Source organism: Kogia breviceps, chromosome X (genome assembly GCF_026419965.1).
Source record: "Kogia breviceps isolate mKogBre1 chromosome X, mKogBre1 haplotype 1, whole genome shotgun sequence".
Classification (NCBI taxonomy): domain Eukaryota; kingdom Metazoa; phylum Chordata; class Mammalia; order Artiodactyla; family Physeteridae; genus Kogia; species Kogia breviceps.
The window spans coordinates 89267405-89273349 of NC_081330.1; the positions used below are offsets into that span (position 1 = coordinate 89267405).

At 42.4% G+C, this 5945-nt stretch overlaps 1 pseudogene; it reads left to right on the forward strand.

The window, feature by feature from the left end:
• The first annotated feature begins 1530 nt into the window (after positions 1-1530).
• Positions 1531-2278, forward strand: LOC136793384 (uncharacterized; annotated as a pseudogene).
• The last annotated feature ends 3667 nt before the right edge of the window (positions 2279-5945 follow it).

Here is a 5945-nt window from a genome sequence, read left to right on the forward strand (position 1 = left end):
TCTTAACCACTGCGCCACCAGGGAAGCCCCTAAGTGTTTGTTCTTTATAAGCCACCCAAGCTGTGGTATTTTGTTATAGCAGCCTGAACGGACTAAGATACTTTTGCAGGCTTCTTTGGATTTTGGAAGCAACATTTGAGTGTGTTACTTTGAACCTATCTACAGAGTTGCCCACAAGCTTTCCAGTTTTGAATGGGACCAGAACAAGCTAAAGCTCTGCAGTTCAGGCTGCAGGACAAGCTGCTCTTCAAGTTGGACCTTATGATCCAGCAGATCCAATGATACTCAAAGTGTCTATGACAAAAGAGAATGCCATATGACATTTCTGGTAAGCACTAATGAAAGAATCACAGCGTTAGCCTCCAGGATTTTAGAGCAATTTGAGCCCTCTTTTGCAGATAACTATTCTCCTTTTGAGAAACAGCTGCTGGCTTAGTACTGGACCTTGGTAGAGACTGAACACCTAACCATGAGATAGCAGGTAACCATACAGCCTAAGATCCCCACGTAGGTGTCTTGTGTGAACCACACAGCCATAGGGCCATAATAAGCCATGTGTAGCAGCAATCTAATATCAAATGAAAATGGTATAGAAGAGACCAAGTTGGGCAGGTCCAGAAGGTCCAAGTAAGTTGCCTGAGCAAGTGGCTCAGACTATTTTGACACCAACTCCTGTTGTATTGCCTCCTCTCCTTCAGTTGATGTCTATGGTGTCATGGGGTGTTCCTTAGGGCCAGTTAACTGAAGATGAAAAGACTCAAGCCTGACTTACATACGCATCTGCATGATATGCTTGTACCATCTGAAAATGGACAGATGCACATCACAGCTCTACTCGGGTGACCCTGAATGACCGTAGTGAAGGAAAATCCTCTCCAGTGAGCAGAACACAGAGCAATATATTCACTGTCCACTGTGTCTAGAGTGAGAGATGGCCAAAAGTACAGATTTGTGCTGATGTGTGGTCAGGGACTTGGAAGGAACAGGACTGGAATATTAGTGACAAGGAAGTCTAGTGAGGAGAGAGGTGAATGGACCTCTGAATGGACACAGACAGTGGAGATATTTGTGTCCCATGCGAATGCCCACCAAAAGGCACACACTGCAGAGGAGACTCAATAATTGGGTGGATAAAATGATATGCTCTCTGCCTATCAATCAGCCACTTTCACCATCCTCTCCAGTGTTTGGTAAAAGAAACAATGGGCCCATGTATATTCAGGCGACCATAACAGAAGTACCATAGATGGGGTGGCTTAAACATCAGAAACATATTTCTCATAGTTCTGGAGGCTGGGAAGTTCCACCATCTGGGTGCAGGCTGATTTGGTTTGTGGTGAGATCCCTCTTCCTGACTTACAGGTAACCATCTCCTTGCTGTGTCTTCACATAGTGGACAGAAAGAGCTCTCTCATGTCTCTTCTTATAAAGACACTAATCTCATCATGAGGGCTCCACCCTCATGACTTAATTACCTTCCAAAGGCCCCATCTCCAAAAACCATCACATTGGGGTTTAGGGTTTCAACATATGATTTTGAGGAACACAATTCAGTCCATAAAAGCCCATGAACAAAGTGGCAGCGATGGAAACTATGCCCAGGCTCAACAACACGGTCTTCATGTTACTGAGGGTGGTATGGTTAATGCTACTACAGAGTGACTAATCTGCCATCAATGGAAAACAAAGTTGAGTCCCAAATATGGCACTATTCTGTGTGGGGACCAGCCAGCCACCTGGTGGCAGGTTAATTATATTGGACCTTTTCAGCAAGAGGGGGACAGAGACTCATCTTCACAGGAATAGACACATTTTCTGGATACGGTTTTCCTTTCCCCACCCATAATGCTTGTGCCAGCACCACCACCTGTGGACTCTTCTGCACAGCACTGCATTTAATCCAGAAACTCAGTTCACAGCAAAGGACGTGTAGCAAAGTGTTCATGCCTATGGAATTAACTGGTCTTACCACATGCAACACCATCTAGAACCAGCTAGCCTAATTGAGAGGTGGAATGGCTTTGAAGACTCAGTTATGATGCTAGTTGGGAAACAACACCCTAAAAGGATGGGATTCTGTTTTATAGGATGCAGTATATACTTTGAATCAAAGACCATTATATGGTGCTGTCTCCCCCCATAGCCAGTTATAAATGGGTCCTGAAATCAAGGGGTAGAATTAGGAGTGGTCCCTCTAAGTAGTAAACTTAATAACTCACTCACAGAATTTTTGTTTCCCATCTTGGCAAATTTGATCTCTGCTAGTTTCTATATCTAAGTCCCTCTGATTTTTTTAAAACATTTTTATTGGAGTATAATTGCTTTACAATGGTGTGCTAGTTTCTGCTTTATAACAAAGTGAATCAGTTATACATATACATATACATATATCCCCATATCTCTACCCTCTTGCGTCTCCCTCCCTCCCACCCTCCCTATCCCACTCTTCTAGCTGGTCACAAAGCACCAAGCTGATCTCCCTGTGCTTTGCGACTGCTTCCCACTGGCTATCTATTTTACATTTGGTAGTGTATATATGTCCATATATACACTACCACTCTCTCACTTTGTCCCAGCTTACCCTTCCTCCTCCCTGTGTCCTCAAGTCCATTCTCTAGTAGTTCTGCGTCTTTATTCCCGTGTTCTCCCTAGGTTCTTCATGACCATATTTTTTTTAGCTTCCATATATATGTGTTAGCATATGGTATTTGTTTTTCTCTTTCTGACTTACTTCATTCTGTATGACAGACTCTAGGTCCATCCACCTCACTACAAATAACTCAATTACGTTTCTTTTTATGGCTGAGCAATATTCCATTGTATATATGTGCCACATCTTCTTTATCCAATCATTGTCGATGGACACTTAGGCTGCTTTCAAGTCCTGGCTATTGTAAACAGAGCTGCAATGAACATTGTGGTACATGATTCTTTTTGAATTATGGTTTTCTCAGGGTATATGCCTAGTAGTGGGATTGTGGGGTCATATGGTAGTTCTATTTGTAGTTTTTTAAGGAACCTCCATACTGCTCTCCATAGTGGCTGTATTAATTGACATTCCCACCAACAGTGCAGGAGGGTTCCTTTCCTCCACACCCTCTCCAGCATTTATTGTTTCTATATTTTTGGATGATGGCCATTCTGACTGGTGTGAGATGATATCGCATTGTAGTTTTGGGGTTTTTTTAAACATCTTTATTGGAGTATAATTGCTTTACAATGGTGTGTTAGTTTCTGCTTTACAACAAAGCAAATCAGCTATACATACACATATGTTCCCATATCTCTTCCCTCTTGCGTCTCCCTCCCCTCCACCCTCCCTATCCCACCCCTCTAGGTGGTCACAAAGCACTGAGCTGATCTCCCTGTGCCACGCGGCTGCTTCCCACTCGCTATCCACCCTACCTTTGGTAGTGTATATATGACCATGCCACTCTCTCACTTCGTCACAGCTTACCCTTTCCCCTCCCCATATCCTCAAGTCCATGCTCTAGTAGGTCTGTGTTTTATTCCTGTCCTACCCCAGGTCTCTTCATGACATTTTTTTTCTTAGATTCCATATATATGTGTTAGCATATGGTATTAGTTTTTCTCCTTCTGACTTACTTCACTTCGTATGAAAGACTCCAGGTCCATCCACCTCACTACAAATAACTCAGTTTCATTTCTTTTTATGGCTGAGTAATATTCCATTGTATATATGTGCCACATCTTCATTATCCATTCATCTGTTGATGGACACTTAGGTTGATTCCATGTCCTGGCTATTGTAAATAGAGCTGCAATGAACATTTTGGTACATGACTCTTTTTGAATTATGGTTTTCTCAGGGTGTATGCCCAGTAGTAGGATTGCTGGGTCGTATGGTAGTTCTATTTGTAGTTTTTTAAGGAACCTCCATACTGTTCTCCATAGTGGCTGTATCAATTTACATTCTCACCAGCAGTGCAAGAGGGTTCCCTTTTCTCCACACCCTCTCCAGCACTTATTGTTTCTAGATTTTTGGATGATAGCCATTCTGACCAGTGTGGGATGATATGTCATTGTAGTTTTGTTTTATTTTTTTTGTGGTAGGCGGGCCTCTCACTGTTGTGGCCTCTCCCGCTGAGGAGCACAGGCTCCGCACGCGCAGGCTCAGCGGCCGTGGCTCACGGGCCCAGCCACTCCGCGGCAGGTGGGATCCTCCCAGACTGGGGCATGAACTCGTGTCCCCTGAACCGGCAGGTGGACTCTCAACCACTGTGCCACCAGGGAAGCCCTCATTGTAGTTTTGATATGCATTTCTCTAATGATTAATGATGTTGAGCATTCTTTCATGTGTTTGTTGGCAATCTGTATATCTTCTTTGGAGAAATGTCTATTTAGGTCTTCTGCCCATTTTTGGATTGGGTTGTTTGTCTTTTTTGATATTGAGCTGCATGAGCTGATTGTTAATTTTGGAGATTAATCCTTTGTCAGTTGCTTCATTTGCAAATATTTTCTCCCATTCTGAAGGTTGTCTTTTCGTCTTGTTTATGTTTTCCTTTGCTGTGCAAAAGTTTTAAAGTTTCATTAGGTCCCATTTGTTTATTTTTGTTTTTATTTCCATTTCTCTAGGAGGTGGGTCAAAAAGGATCTTGCTGTGATTTATGTCATAGAGTGTTCTGCCTATGTTTTCCTCTAAGAATTTGATAGTGTCTGGCCTTACATTTAGGCCTTTAATCCATTTGGAGTTTATTTTTGTGTATGGTGTTAGGGAGTGTTCTAATTTCATTCTTTTCCATGTAGCTGTCCAGTTTTCCCAGCACCACTTATTGAAGAGGCTGTCTTTTCTCCATTGTATATTCTTGCCTCCTTTATCAAAGATAAGGTGACCATATGTGTGTGGGTTTATCTCTGGGCTTTCTATCCTGTTCCACTGATCTATATTTCTGTTTTTGTGCCAGTACCTTACTGTCTTGATTACTGTAGCTTTGTAGTATAGTCTGAAGTCAGGGAGCCTGATTCCTCCACCTCCGTTTTTCTTTCTCAAGATTGCTTTGGCTATTCGGCATCTTTTGTGTTTCCATACAAATTGTGAAATTTTTGGTTCTAGTTCTGTGAAAAATGCCAGTGGTAGTTTGATAGGGATTGCATTGAATCTGTAGATTGCTTTGGGCAGTAGAGTCATTTTCACAATGTTGATTCTTCCAATCCAAGAACATGGTATATCTCTCCATCTATTTGTATCATCTTTAATTTCTTTCATCAGTGTCTTATAATTTTCTGCATACAGGTCTTTTGTCTCCTTAGGTAGGTTTATTCCTAGGTATTTTATTCTTTTTGTTGCAATGGTAAATGGGACTGTTTTCTTAATTTCACTTTCAAGTCCCTCTGATTTTTATGTGTCAACTTGACAGGGCCATGGAGTGCCCAGGTAGTTGGTTAAATATTATTCTGTGTATGCCTTTGAGACTGTTTCTGGATGAGATTAACATTTGACTTGGTAGACTGAGTAAAGCAGGTTGCCCTCCCCAATGTGAGCTGGCCTCATCCAATCAACTGAAATCTTGACTAGAACCAGAAGGCTGAGTGATGGAGAATTCAATCCCTCACTGCCTGACTATCTTTGAGCTGGAATCAGTCTTCTTCTGAAAAATCAAATGCAGAATCTCCTCCTGTGACTGGCTGAATTACAATGCAAGTTGAACTCCTAGCCTTGCAGGGTGTCTACTATTAAACTGGAGGCACTGATGGGGAAGGAATAGGATCCTGTAAGATAGAATGGGTACATGTGGGAAGACCCTAACGAAGCTGGGGGCATTGTGCCCTGAATTCTGATGAGTCTTCTCTGCCAGTGGGAGAGGCCTCTACCAGGAGGCACATCAATGGGTCCACTGAATGGGAAGGTGAGACATTTTAGGCTCTATGCCAATGAAACTAGAAGCAAAAATAATGGGAGGAGGTAGAGTTAATTTACTGGCTGG